The sequence below is a fragment of the Pundamilia nyererei genome, unplaced genomic scaffold, assembly GCF_000239375.1.
Source record: "Pundamilia nyererei isolate P.nyererei 1_Seehausen unplaced genomic scaffold, PunNye1.0 scaffold00004, whole genome shotgun sequence".
NCBI lineage: Eukaryota > Metazoa > Chordata > Actinopteri > Cichliformes > Cichlidae > Pundamilia > Pundamilia nyererei.
In genome coordinates, this window is record NW_005187405.1 from 1,947,987 (window position 1) to 1,962,034 (window position 14,048).

Below are 14,048 nucleotides of genomic sequence, written 5' to 3' on the forward strand. Positions count from 1 at the left end.
TCCTCACCCAGGAGCAAGAAGACATGAGAGGTGTTGTGATGTTGTGTAACTTACAGTCACGCGCATCCACACACACACACACACACACACACACACACACACGTGCGCATACACACAAACACACGCACTTAGAAAATGATGACCATCATCTCCTCGGGCACTGTAGGAGTCTCAGACAATTGCACTTTGGTACTACTCACCGTGGCTTTTTTCATTTTGCATTTTAGTCTCTGGGCAAAATCGACGGATTCATTTCAGAAGCAGTCGGACTCAGGGGAGGCTGAGAAATGTATGAAAGAGGAGGCTCTAGATGAGAAAAAAGGAAGACGTGAACTCAGTGAGAAGGAAGTCACTGGGAGAGAAACTGAGAGAGTGACAGAGATGGCTAATGCGTGCACTGTCAGACATACACACATATGTAATGACCATTTTGAAGCTTTCCTCCTGTTGCTGGCTGGCTACCCATGAAACCCCATCACGGATGGCGGTTGCCATGTATGGTTTGTGTGTGTCCAGATGGTGCTGACCAGATGTCCCTCCCAGGGTAGATGAAGTAAATGGAGCTATTACAGTAATGACCGGCACACACATCTGTCTCATACCTCTGCATGGCTTCCAGCTCTTTTCGACACACACACATGCACGCACAAGCGAAGACACACAAAAGCACTACTTATGAGAATCAGCAAACTCTATAATGATGTATACTGTTATACTGTAGAGTTTTGTTTTTCCTTTTCTTTTATTAATTTAAGCATCCTTTTGACACCTCAGGGACCCTAAAAAGAGAGTAAGTCTGGGTGAAATGTAGCTGCTCTTGTCAAGGTTACTTTGCTTACTCCTTCTGAGCTCTTCAGCCTAACCCTATGTTACAAGCTCGCTCAACTCTGCAACTTCAATATTGTCCCTTTCATCACTCCAATGCAACCCACTTCAAAAACTGCCCCCTCTTCCGCGCCTGTGTTTTTTTTTCCAAATGTCTTTGGTGTTTTCGTCATATCTGAAATGAGTCAAGAGAAGAGGACAATTCGGACGAGCCAGCAGGGGCAGATGGTCTCTTTGTAGTTAGAAGAAAAGGCAGAGTGTCACCAGCAAGCGCTTCCTTATCAGAACCTTTCTTTGTTCTGCAAAGGTCTTTCTCCTCTGTCTGGACTCAGTGATATTTGAGAGGCAGGTCCGTGTACACAGAAAGGGGTTAGAGAGCATGGCCAATCTCCCATTGTGTGTGTGTGTGTGTGTGTGTGTGTGTATTTAAGCCCTGAGCTTGCGCTCCTCTGAGTATATCAAGTGTGAGCATGTGCAGATGCTCGTGTTTTTTTTGCTTTTAGTTCTGGGGGAACCCAGCACCTTGTGTCCAGAAACGCTGAGTCCATGCTGACCACTTCCAGGATATTGTTCACCAAGTCAACACTGTGAAAGAGAACACCTTTATTTTGCTGGCAAAGTGCTGCAGTGTCCCATCTAAAATCTGCACATACAGTATTTTCTGTATTTAAAAAAACAAAACAGCAAAACCCAAACAGCATTGTTCTGTGTTAGAGAAGGGGAGTTTTATTTTAGAGCGATTTCACCTGGGGGTACTCTCAGGAGACTCATTAAGCTTTGCTGAAACAAAGAGATGCACTTGAATTTAAAGTTATGGTAACTTCGCCAAGTGGGAGGGGATGGCGTTGGGTTCCACACATGCTAAAATCCTGCAGATGGGGCTGTTTCTCTATGAGGCGCGGCAGAAATTCCCCGGGATTGTCTAAGCTAAATATCCACCATGTCTTATCTTCTTGTTGCTTGTGACTACTCAAATAATGCTATTGATATGAAGCATATAATCCTATGCTTCATATCAATAGTTGATTTACATTTGGCAAGTGCACTGCATGCCTATATCCAGCACAGATTCGAGCTATGACACACACACTGACCGCTCCCTTGGTATTTGCCTTGGAGAAAAAGTATTGTTTGTATTGATTTATCATCATCTGCTCACCTCAGAGATATTAAGACCATAAAACAATAAAAGAAGAATGAAATACACCTGGGTAACCTCTTGGCAAATACAAATGACAAGACTCCAGACTGCAGTAGAATTACATTTAAGAGTACAAATTCTGGAAAGATGATGAAAGAAGGAGAAGTAAAATTTCTATTTCTTACAGTTACTTTAATGTTTACCAGGATGACAATAGTAAAGCTTTTAAGTGCAGTTGTTCTACGTTAAGACATGTGCTTTATTTAAAAAACTGTCCTGCTGTGCGATTAAATAAAGAGTAATGGCATAATGTAGCCTATATCTTTTTCATGCTCAGTGGTTTAGCCAAATGAGGTGAAAGGAGAAGAGCGTTTCCACGGTTCCATTAAAATATATCTGAGGACAAAGCAGGGAGTTGAACATACTGATGCACTAACTGCAGCTATCCTCCTTCCAAATGACTATACTACTTTGTGTGATTGGCTGCCACAGTACTTGGCTGTTGCATGTGTAGATGTACTAATGAAGGTAGACGGAGAGGAAATGATAGAGTGAGGTCTCACTCTGATGAATAAAATCGTGGGCCATCAAGTCTGATTGTCTGTCATTTTGGTGCCATTCATTCATAATTGTTACAGTGGCCAGTTTAATGTTGCATGTAAGTTAACTGTGGTGGTATCCATTGTCATTATTATCAAACAGACCTTGTTCTTCCAGTGTTATCGTATGCAAAGTGGATGTCATTGTGCTGAAATGCTTCGGGAAACTGATTTATTCTTAGAGCCAGAAGACCAGGGCTTCAGCAGCTAGCTTGCGGTGTGTTTGGTTTGCTGCTCGATTATTAGGATGCTGATACATTTTTAAAAAGATTTTTTTGTGTTGAACTACCTGAGAGGGACTCGTTTGACAATAAAGCAAATTTTACTCAAGGACAAATCTGCATGATGGATTTTGTAACATCCCTTCTGAGTGGAAGTTTCTTTCTCCACTCAATAGACCTTTCCGGGTATCTCACTTTTATTCGGAGTGGGGAACTGGAAACTGGGGGGGTCGGCTATACAGTCCAGCAGCTTGGTAAGTGTGAGAAGACTTGCAGTGAAATAATATGTTGAGTATTATCTGATATTTTCAGTGTTTTTTGGTATCTAAATGAGTCTCCTGAACTTAATTTGGGTGATTTCTTCACTTTTTCTACAGTGCCGAGTAAAAAAGGTCCATTATTCTGGTTTATGGGAAAAATCTGACAGTTCTACCAGCCACATAATGTTTAAATTATTCCATTACCATTCTAGTGGACTTAGCCCTACATCAGTGGGGATGATGAAGCCTGGTTACAAAACACTGAAAGTCTCACAGTGTTGAATGTGTCTTTCCAGAAAGATAGAAATTGAGATGATGCATGAAAACACGTGCGCACACAAACAAGCAAATAGATTAGGCATTGATCAGGGTTAAGCTTTGATCTCTGTGTGAGAGCATGCCACGTCCAATCGATAACTTTAATTCAGCCTCAAGTGTGTGTTTGCATGATTCTGTCTCCCACATCTCTCACTGTAGCATGACTATTTGCATGCACGCAGACACACAGTTGTATTCTTGCTTTTCTCAACCCTTACAGAATTAAACACACATACACATCAGCCTGATTAGGTGACCTGCAGGGGTTAGGCCTAATGACAAACAAACTCAGCGTGTGCACAAACACTTCAGCTCCTCAGATGAAATATAGATTTTCTCCTGTCCCAAAAGCTGATGGGTATTAGCTGAAGGTTTGTGTGTGTACGTTCACTCGTGTGTAATCTTGTTCTTCAGATTGTGTTGTATGGAAAAAGGAGGCACGAGGGAAAAGCATGTAAGTGATTGGATGCTGCTTTGTTACTGTTAAAGACCCTCTCTCCAGGGAACAGTTGGCTAAATAACTGATTTTTTTTCTGCCTGTGTGTGTGTTTGTCTTATAGAATAATAGGACTGTTATCTTATCCTATGGGAAATACATGGACATTTTTTACAGATTGCAAGGACCCTAAGATTATTCAAAATCGTCCTAATGAGAAGATATCTGTGTATACAGCATTTGTTCTTGTGTGCTTAGTACTTTATTATGCATGAAAAAAAAGTGTGCCTCCAGCAGAATTGAATTTCTTACAGTGGCCTTTTAAACATTTTGTACACAAACTGAATCAGACATATTATATACTGACATACTGTATATGCTGTTTTTGTACATGCAAAAAGCCAGCTTTGATTACTCAGATAACTTTGAAGAGCATCTTACAACAAAATGGAAAAACAATGCATTAAATTTTACTTTAAACAACCAGTAATTCTAAAACAACCAAGGCATTCACTGACAACATGCCAACTCATGTTAGGTTAATTACTTATCCTAAACTGGCTGTAGGTCTGAATATGAGTGTGAATGTTTGTCTATCTCTCTGTGTTAGCCATGTGATGGACTGGAGACCTGTCCAGAGTATAGCTCACTTCTGACCCTATGACAGCTGAGATAAGCCCAAGTTCCCCCCCATGAGCCTGAATTTAAAAAGTGTTTAAAAAAATTAAAGGATGGATGAAAGGATGTAGTTGTCATGGCCCAGTTGTCATGGCCCAGTAAACACTTCCTATTTTTATTTATAAAAGGCTCTTTACAAACCCATTTCTGTCATTGTGAAGTTGCCACTTATTAGCTGTGAAATGTTCCACGAGGTGTTTTTTTTATTGTTGTTTTGAAATGTGAAAATTTAGAAATTTCAGATTAGAATATGTATGAAAAGGTTTCAGCATTTGAGGTCTTGCCTTTGTTTAGATACAATGTTCAGGTGATTTCCACTTCATTTCCCTTTCATTTACATTTTATAAAGATCCAATTTTTTGGGGGGTGGGGGGGGGGTTGCAACATGATTTCTTTCTAAACCACTGACTTTAAAAATCTTTTACATGCTGTTTTGTCACAATTTCATACTATTTAGGCTTCATCAGTTAACATTTCAAATGATTGTATCATTAAAATGACTCGCAAACAGATTACAGTGAGTCATAGCTTTAATTATATTGCATAAAGTGCTTCTCTTTCTGAGTAGTCTGTATTCTCTCAGCTTCTTTATGAAACTTTTCAGATAGCTCCAATTCTTTCAATATCACTGTTGTGAAGTTTTTAATGTCTTGTATCTGTGCCTATAACTATGTGCTTGTGTTTGAACTTGCACCATCCCAGCCTAGGTTAAACTAAGTGGCTGTCTGGCACAGGCATCCCTTGATTATCTTTATTTATTCTCCCACTCACTGTTCCTCTGCTCACACACACCCCCACCTACACAATCACACACACACCTCCTGCTAAAAAGCTAATCTTTTTGTGCTAATGAAAGGTATTGGGTTTCCTAACAGGCTTTTAAAGGAAGGTGATGGATTGAGGGATAGATGGATGGAGGGAGGGGAGAAGGGACATGCGGACAGGAAAAAGTGAGCGGGAGGTGATGTGTCAATAAGCACATCAGCGTGATCCCTTTCAGACTGTGAGGTGTGCATATACTGCTAATGTATGCATTCATACCCTAACACACTCACACGCACCCACTCATGCCTTTAGTTGCTCATAAATCTCCGGGCAAAGCATAAAAGCAGGTATTTTGGTGCCAATACGCCGAGAGATGAATTGTAGACGATGTCTCCACCTTGACCAGCGCTATGATAAATGCCCGAAGGTGCATACGCATGCACTTCAATGTATCACATTTGGAAGTTTAGGCTCTGTACAGAGAGGAATTCATTATGCGATAATTTTTGTTTCAACAAAGAAAGACACGTCTTCCTTTAAAGCGAACTCAATCCACGAAGAAATGATTAAAATATGGTAATTAGGAGTGATATTGTTAACTGATGTGTTGTTGTCCTTGTGTCCTAGCTGGATTTAATGATGTGAGAATAACGTTAATGATGCAAATGATAATTAAAAGAATTATTCCAGGACATTGGACAGTTTCCAAACTGAAATGATCACTGCTCTCCTGTTTTCTCAGTTTTCCTCCTCATCACCTTTCTCCAGGTGAAAGACTCGGGGTTGTATTGGGAGTTCCTGCGCTTCTTCTCTTTTCCCCATTCTAATAAAGCTGATAATCATTTGTTTCCCAATCACATTAGCATGCCAGTAATGAGAGGGGTAAGTCAACCATTAGAATATGATCCATAATTCATTGTTGACTCCCATTCATTACCCCACTCCAGTGAATGTTTAATAAGAGTGTGTGTCTGTGTGTGTGTATGAGTTGTGGATTTGTGACTTTGCATCTCAGTTGACATCTAGAGTGCCAGTGGATTGTTTGTGCCCATGGAAATTTACATGTTGGACTCTGTAATCTGCTTTTTCCCATATGCATTACGTAACTTATGAATGACGCTACCAACAACTTTAATTGGAAATATATGCAAGAGTGCATTACTGTGCATCTGTTTATGTGTGTATGGGTCTCTCCTGCTCTCCCTCTCTCACTTTCTGTCTACCCTCCTGTAAGTGGAGCAGACAGCTGTTATCAGGCGCTGACAGCATCCTCCCATCTACTCCCTCCTTCTTCTGTCAGTCACAGTATATTGTCACCAAGTCACCATTTAAATAGCCCTTTTCTCCTCTATTTACTCAACTAAATGTGCGAGGTGTCCGCACATGCATGTATGCATACAAAAGTGAATAGTACTCCCCTTTCCCTCCCGTGCTGTGATCTCCTCTGCTTTCCCAGACTCTCCCCTCATCTTCTCTCTCTCTCTCACTTTCTCTGGAAAAAGACAAACACTGCAGGTTGATTAATACATAAGAATTCCCCAAACACCTTCATTAGGTTCCCTACACTGCAAAATTACTCCCTCAATAAATAAATAGTTGTTAAAACCAGCTGGAACATCATTAATGTCCGGCTCTGTGCCAGAGGAAAGTTACCTCAAGTTGTGTGTGTGTGTGTGTGCATGCATGCCTTTTGGCAGCCAGCTAATGAGATGCCTATGTTTCCCTCCATTAGTAGTTTATTAGATAGCATGGGTCGCTGAGGTTTGTAAAATACAGTAAGCTTAATTTAGCACATTTGGCACTAGAGGGGCATAGGGGACTTAAGGAAGTATCGGGGCCATGAATAACTGGCATAGCTTGGGATGTAAATTAGTTGACCATAGCCATCCTGTCCTTCAGATAAGCATTTACTTTTTAAACTGCCTGAGAGGTGCTGATGACTGTGAATATAATTGTGTAACCACGACTCGAACCACCCTTTGAATGCTACGTATTTTTGTTACTGCTTTAAAAGCTGCTGATCTGTGTTATTTTTAATTCTTGTCAGTGGCTACTGTGGTCGTGCTGAACCTCCCAGAGGTCACACTGCAATCAAAGAGACTCACCAATGCTGACATTTTTTTAGTTTTTTTGCTTACTTATTCTATTAAGGGAGCAGACTTTGTGCAGATGGTAGTCTTTTATTCTAAACAAACAGCTGTTGCTGCCGTTGTTAATGTGTTGAATTATTCACCTTCTCGGTATACTGCTCTCAGGAAAGGACCTACCTGACACTGGATGTTTAAACAGAAAATGCTGCAGAGGCTTTGATGATTTGGTTAAAGGTTGTAGTTCTTTTCAGAGTGATGTTTTAGAGAGGCACAAAGGCAAGGTGGGTGGTTATATATTCGTAAGTAACATACAGTGCACTATATCTTGCCATTTAATTGCTTACACAATGCAATGTTTGTTTTTTGCACACAGTTTTTGGCACATGTGGCCGAAATGTTATACAATGATTTTTCTAAATGTAATACATGTAATACAAGGCTAGGCACAACAAATACAGCTCCGAATAATGTTTTTTACTCTGATTTTATTCTGAAGCATCCAAACAGACGTGATTAATTATATATATTTATTTATATTTTATTTATTTATATCTCCAGGGCACTGATGCTTCTTATAAGTTGGCTCACTTGCTGCAACACTGTCTTGTTTACCAAAAGTTACACCTCCATAATGCATGCTGTGTCCAGTGAGCAATGCTCTATAATTGCCATCCAGCCATCCATTTTCGCAGCAGCTTATCAAATTCAAGGCCCCGGGGCGGTGGAGGTGGGTGGGGTGGCTCGCGCCTATCCCAGCTGTCAAAGGGCGAGAGGCTAATTTTGGCACAATGAATCCTGCTTTTGCGTAGTTCATGTGTGGTGTAGGGAAGTCTGGGTAGCAGTGCGATTCATTTGTTTATTTAATGACGCAGTCTGACAGATTCCAAAGCAGATCATATGTCAATTTAACATCGCAAAACTACAGTTTTGCAAGCCCCAGCTTAAATCTGTGCCTAATGCAGCCTTGATCTTTAGACCTTTAGCTCAATTCAGTTCAGTTTTATCTGTACAGCGCCAAATCACAACAAGTCGACTCAATGTGCTTTATACTCTGAGATAAAGACCCTGATTCAAAATGTCACATTTATTGTTGTATCCTTTTAAATAGATGCGTGAAATATTGTTTCTGTTACACTATGAACTTTTAATGTAATTTAAGCCACTCGAGGTATTCCTGTTATAGCTTCTTCACAAGAATTTCAATGGATGTGAGGTCACAGCGACCTTGAACTTTGACCATTGAAATCAGTTCATCGTTGAGTCTAAGTGAACATTTAAACCAATGCTACAGAAATCCCCTCCAGGTGTTCCTAAGATATTACCTCGCCCACTCCCAGGGCTCCTGGCATAAAAATGTTTTAATATATACGGTAACAAGCTTTGTAATAGAGCTAGCTATTCTAATGGGCACCAACCCAAAAAGCATTAAAAAGGTATAATAAATTCTTCTTTTTCTGCCTTTCTTTTGTTGCTAAGAACCGTTTGTTAATATGAAAGAAATAAAGAAACATACCACCTGATTTTCACACACATTCACCCAGACACACCCAGAGATACACAATCATTTATGGCTACTGTAGCAGGTAAGTGACAGATAGACCCATTTTCTCCTCCGCTCATGTAACCTTTTCTGCCTAGGGCTATCAAAGGTCACTCCGTCAGTCTTGATTTACTGTAGAAGCATGGTACTCTCGCTTCTTCTCTCTCACTTACTACCCCCCTCCGTTTATGTTAGTCTATCTCTGTATATGCAATGTATACACGCTGTAAATACTCTGTGAATTCACTATGCTAGACTCAACTGTGAAGAAGCTATTCTCCCTACAAAAAAGGAGAAAAAAAATCATCACATGAACGCAGTGCAGATTTAATAAACAAGTTGCATTACTGCATGCATGGCTTTGCTCTGTTCATTCATGTCACCATTTTTGGGATTTTCCATTATGTTCATTTTTTTTAATAACATTTACTTATATGGCATCCAAAAAACCAATACTTCACCATATGGATAGATCTTCCTGTGAACTATAATTTTTTTCTCTTCGTTTCCTTCATCTCCTCAAAGTTTCTTTGTGCCGCGCTCATTTCATCTTGTAGGTTATTTGTTGTTCCCGCTATTTAGCCCTGTTCTTTCTTTTGTACATTTTCTTCCATTCTTCCATGTGCAGATCTTCTTCTGGAAAAAGACGGGAACATTGTCTTCTTTCTTACAAAACGTTATTCAACTAGAAGAATGATTGGTACAGTCTAAAGCAGAGGCAGAAAGAGGCGGAATTTCAATTCAAGCTTCCCCCCCTCCCAAACCGAGCTCTTATTTCATTGTAATAGTTTCATTTGCAAAGTGTGAGCTGGTCTGACCGCCACCACACCCCTGTGACGCAAAACCCATGCGTCATTGTGCCGTTAATGAGAAGGATCGGGCTTGAGCTCAGAGTAGTGCAAAACTCTTTCATGCACAAAGATTTACAATAGTTTTGACTGTGATGTCTGGATATGGGATGAAAAAAAGTATGCATCAGGATCTATGCAATAGGAATGGATATGTAATGGCAAGGAACAGAAAAGACTGTTGTGTCACATTATCGTTAGGCACATAAAGCTGCTCTATTGTATCCTTACATCTGTATGGGAGGGCTGGGAGAATGGATGGCTTTATTGTTGTTATTCTGGTTAGACTAACTGGGAGGCTTGGGCTTGTGTAAAATAAATAACTCCTATCTTTGTCAATCACTACGAGCTGAACAAGGATACTCTGGTATTAAGGATTGAAGGAAGAAAGACAGATGCATGAGTTCTTGTATAAAGCAGCTAGTGAGAGTTTCAGGTAGAGTAAGCTCACTCAAGCCTTGGCTTTGTTTGATCTAAACACCTTTTTTCTATTGACAAAGCTATAACAGTATATCTGTTTTAAGTGACCTGGGGAAAATGCAAATACCTTATCTCATGTTGATGGAGTGCTGTTTGCACTCTGGCAGAATGGGTAGAGGTAAGATGGACTAGATGAAGGATGGGAATAAATTTAGCATTATTCATCCTTTGATGCCTTTGTCTCCCCATTGCATCGCCTTCTCTGATGTCATGCTTCTCTGCATCTCATCTGCATCCGTTCGTGTCCCATTTGTTTCTTTTGACTCCTCTCTCAGGTTCGTTGGCATCGTAAAACCTCGGATTTTCTTCTTTATTACCTAATTTCATCATTTTTCCCTTTCTCGCTCTTCCCCTGCCTTCTTCTTGTGTTCTTTTTCCCCCCCGCGTCCTTTGTGAGACTGTTATTGCGGATCAGTCAATATTCACAAGGTGTGACAGAGGCCTCAGAAGCTTTCATCTTCATAATTAACTCAGTTCCTCATTCTGCCCCCGCAACGTGTGTTTGTGAGAGGAACATATTACTTTATTTTAAATATGCCCCGGCAGCATCACATTAAAAGTCTCTCCTTGAGCTGTATTGGAGAACCACTGTTCACTTAGAATATTGATTCATTAGTTGGATTTTTACACACAAAGTCTGTCCCCCTTTTTTTTACCAGTAGATTTAAACATGTTGGCAGTTCCCTTTGTGGCTGCGTCAGGCACTGTGAGTGTGTGCGTGTGGCTGTGTGGGCTGCAGTGTGACTGTGTACATAACTGTCAGGAGCTAAGTGCTTTGAAGTTCATCATGCTGTGTGGCGTTTGGAGAGAACAATAAGCGAGTATTAGACTCTCTTGTTAAGCCTTCCGGGAACAAACAAGAGCAACAATAGAACACTTGTTGAGTCTCTTCCTCACTGAAATTACCAACACAGAGTTACATAAAGCGGCACGGTGCTCTATTTCTATGCATATTTATTGTAACAGTATAGAATATCGATGGATCACACTGTTTGTTGCACGTGCACTGGATTTAACCCCTGTTGTTCATTAAAAGAGGATGCATATGACATTTATAAAGAGCTCAACTACTTAACAAGGAGCTGTACCCACAAGCCCTCCCTCCCTGTGAGTTACTGTCCCTTATAGGCCGAAGTGAGTCTGTGAAAAGGCAATACAGCGGAAACGCAGTATTACACCATTTAGGCCTGATACATTTACACCTAATCTATGAGAGTGTTTAATGTGACAGCTGTCCCATAAATAACTATCAATACTTCTCTTCATTGTGGTTATTATTATTACTATGAGCTTTTCCGTTAGAGGGCTCCTTTTGCCAAAACCCATCTACGAGGCAAAAAGGGGCAATCTGTCACTCTGTTTTACAGCCTTGTCTCCTGAGATGGAAAAAAAAGTGCAAAGTCCTAATATGAAAATGCATATTTAATTCACATAAAGGGATAGAAACACATTTTCCTCCTCCTTGTACATTTTACGTGAAGGACATGCATCTTTAGATACGATTCAGTGTGACATTGCAATAGTGCTGGGTAACCCTGTCTCCCGGAAATCATGTTTCTACACATCCAAATTATTTTCCCAGACGCACAGGTGCAGCATAATCCCTGGTAGGATTATGCTCAAAGGTGTTTGAAATTTTATTTAAATGAGTGAGGCGTTGTATTTTTGAACTGCATCAGAGTCAAAACAGTATGGTGGTGGTGGATAGCAGTGCTGCACAGGCATCACATTTCTGTTTGTGGGTTCAATCACTCCAGACACTGTGGAGTTTTTCTGAATTAAACCACAGCCTTTCTCTAACCTTGACCAAGAGCTCTTAGTACCATAAAAGTGCTAATAATGCTTCGGGTACTACAAGTTGCTTTTGTGTATATTTGGTCTTTAAATTTATTAAACTCATTAACACTATGTTATCTGTATGTTATTGATTCCAAATATATCTGATTTCTGATTTGGCCAGCTTGGTAACTATTCAAACTAACCAAAAGACTGCAGAATATTAAAACTCTTCCTAAATGAAAGGGTTGCGGTGCATGTTTGATTGTCTAACAGCAGCTGATACCTCCTCCCGCTACACCTTCCTGACAGCAGAACTGCACCCCACACTGTGTCAGATGACGATTTTTCTTTTTTTCAGCTTTCAGGAAAGAAAAACCTGACGTGCACACTTCATGCAGTGATTGACTAGATGCGTAGGGTTTTTTCTTTCTACACATGAAACTACTTTTGTGTCAAGAAAAGCTTGTCTGAAAATGCGGGCTCACATCCCCTACTTGTTCAATTCGGGAAAACAAAGTCATGCTGTTTTCACGTCACCTCAACAATCTGCACAAGCAGTGGTCCTTCCCTAATCTTGGCATTCGCTTTGCTCATCTGTCTGCTGTTTTGGTGCAGAGAACATTGCACAGGTAGGAGGAAAAGCAGAAAGTGGAGGTGGAAGGCTTATTTTTGTAATCACCGAACAAGAAGAAAAAACCCACACCTTTGGCTGAAGATTTAACTGGCACTGATCTACAGCCAGAATGCTTCTGGAATAAATGCAGTCAGTGGGACTGAAACTGATGCTTTAAATTGTTGGTTGGCTCTAGTTTTCATGAATGAAGACCAAAGGTTGTTACTCGAAGCTCAAAATACAAAATTTAAACCCTGAATTTTGTCAAAAATGCCCAGATGGGGACAGGCACTAATTTTGCAGTTAGTTAATCTTACACTTGACCTCTAATCTGACATTGGATTTGACCTTTAATGCTACAAATGACAGTTTTTAAACATGTTAAAATACGCCACAGTTAAGATTTTACATTTTCTTTCACAGCGTGCCATTGAACATGCTCGAACTCATGGAACTTCCACTAGTGATATGAACAACTGCATTTCCTGTGTCTACATTGTTAAATACTTAAACATGTTTGGCTGTGGAAAAACCCAAAGTGATGAAACCAATATATCTACATGCCATGATATCCTGGGTAATTGTTGAAACGGATATTTCTCCATGTCACAACATCCCACCTAGACATCCTGACCTGGCAGAAGGGGCTCTAAATTCATCACGGGTCTTTTGTTATGAAGTGTGGTGGAAGAACCTGCTATGCTTCCTTATATACAGTATTCTGTCATAGTAAGCCTTCTGTAGTTCTCCAGTTTTAAGTGCATAAAGAAGAAAAGCTGTATATGGTCACAAAGGAGAAGTGACCGTATACAGTATACAGCTGAGAAGCCATAAGCTTGCAATCTATTATTAATACTCACCATATAGGTGTCTTTTATTATGGAAATGGAGCCAATCAGCTTAATTTTCTTCACATTTGGATAAAGCACATCCAAAACCACAAGAAAAAAAAAAGCTTTTTATCTCTGAAGCAAGCAACTTCTAAACTAGTGTAGTGTGTTTATGCAGCTCTTTACCATTCAAACAGCAATATCATTTACAGAAGCCTCTTTCCATTTGATGAGCTCTTGTTTCATGTGTTGTCACAACAGATAGAGAGAGAATTCTTTACAATACATTTACAGTACTTTGTACTTTACATGGCTGTGTTCCTCTTTCTGCGCCTTCGTGAGTCATAGTAGCAGTTACACTCTGAGTCCCCCACACGGTAGTTACAGTTGTAGACTATTTTCCCAAGAAATGTTTCTTAGTAAGTGAAATGAACTGTATCTAACCGTATCAGAACTGTTTAATTCTCTAAATGGTAAGGAAGGAGACTTAAGTGCTTCATGTCTTATCTCATTTAGCATAGGCTAAAGTAGACCATCAGGGTTCTGAATGAAAGAATTCCTTATCACCTACACTGGACATTAAATATTATCCCAGTTTCTGAGCAGGAAATATAAACCCTGAGGT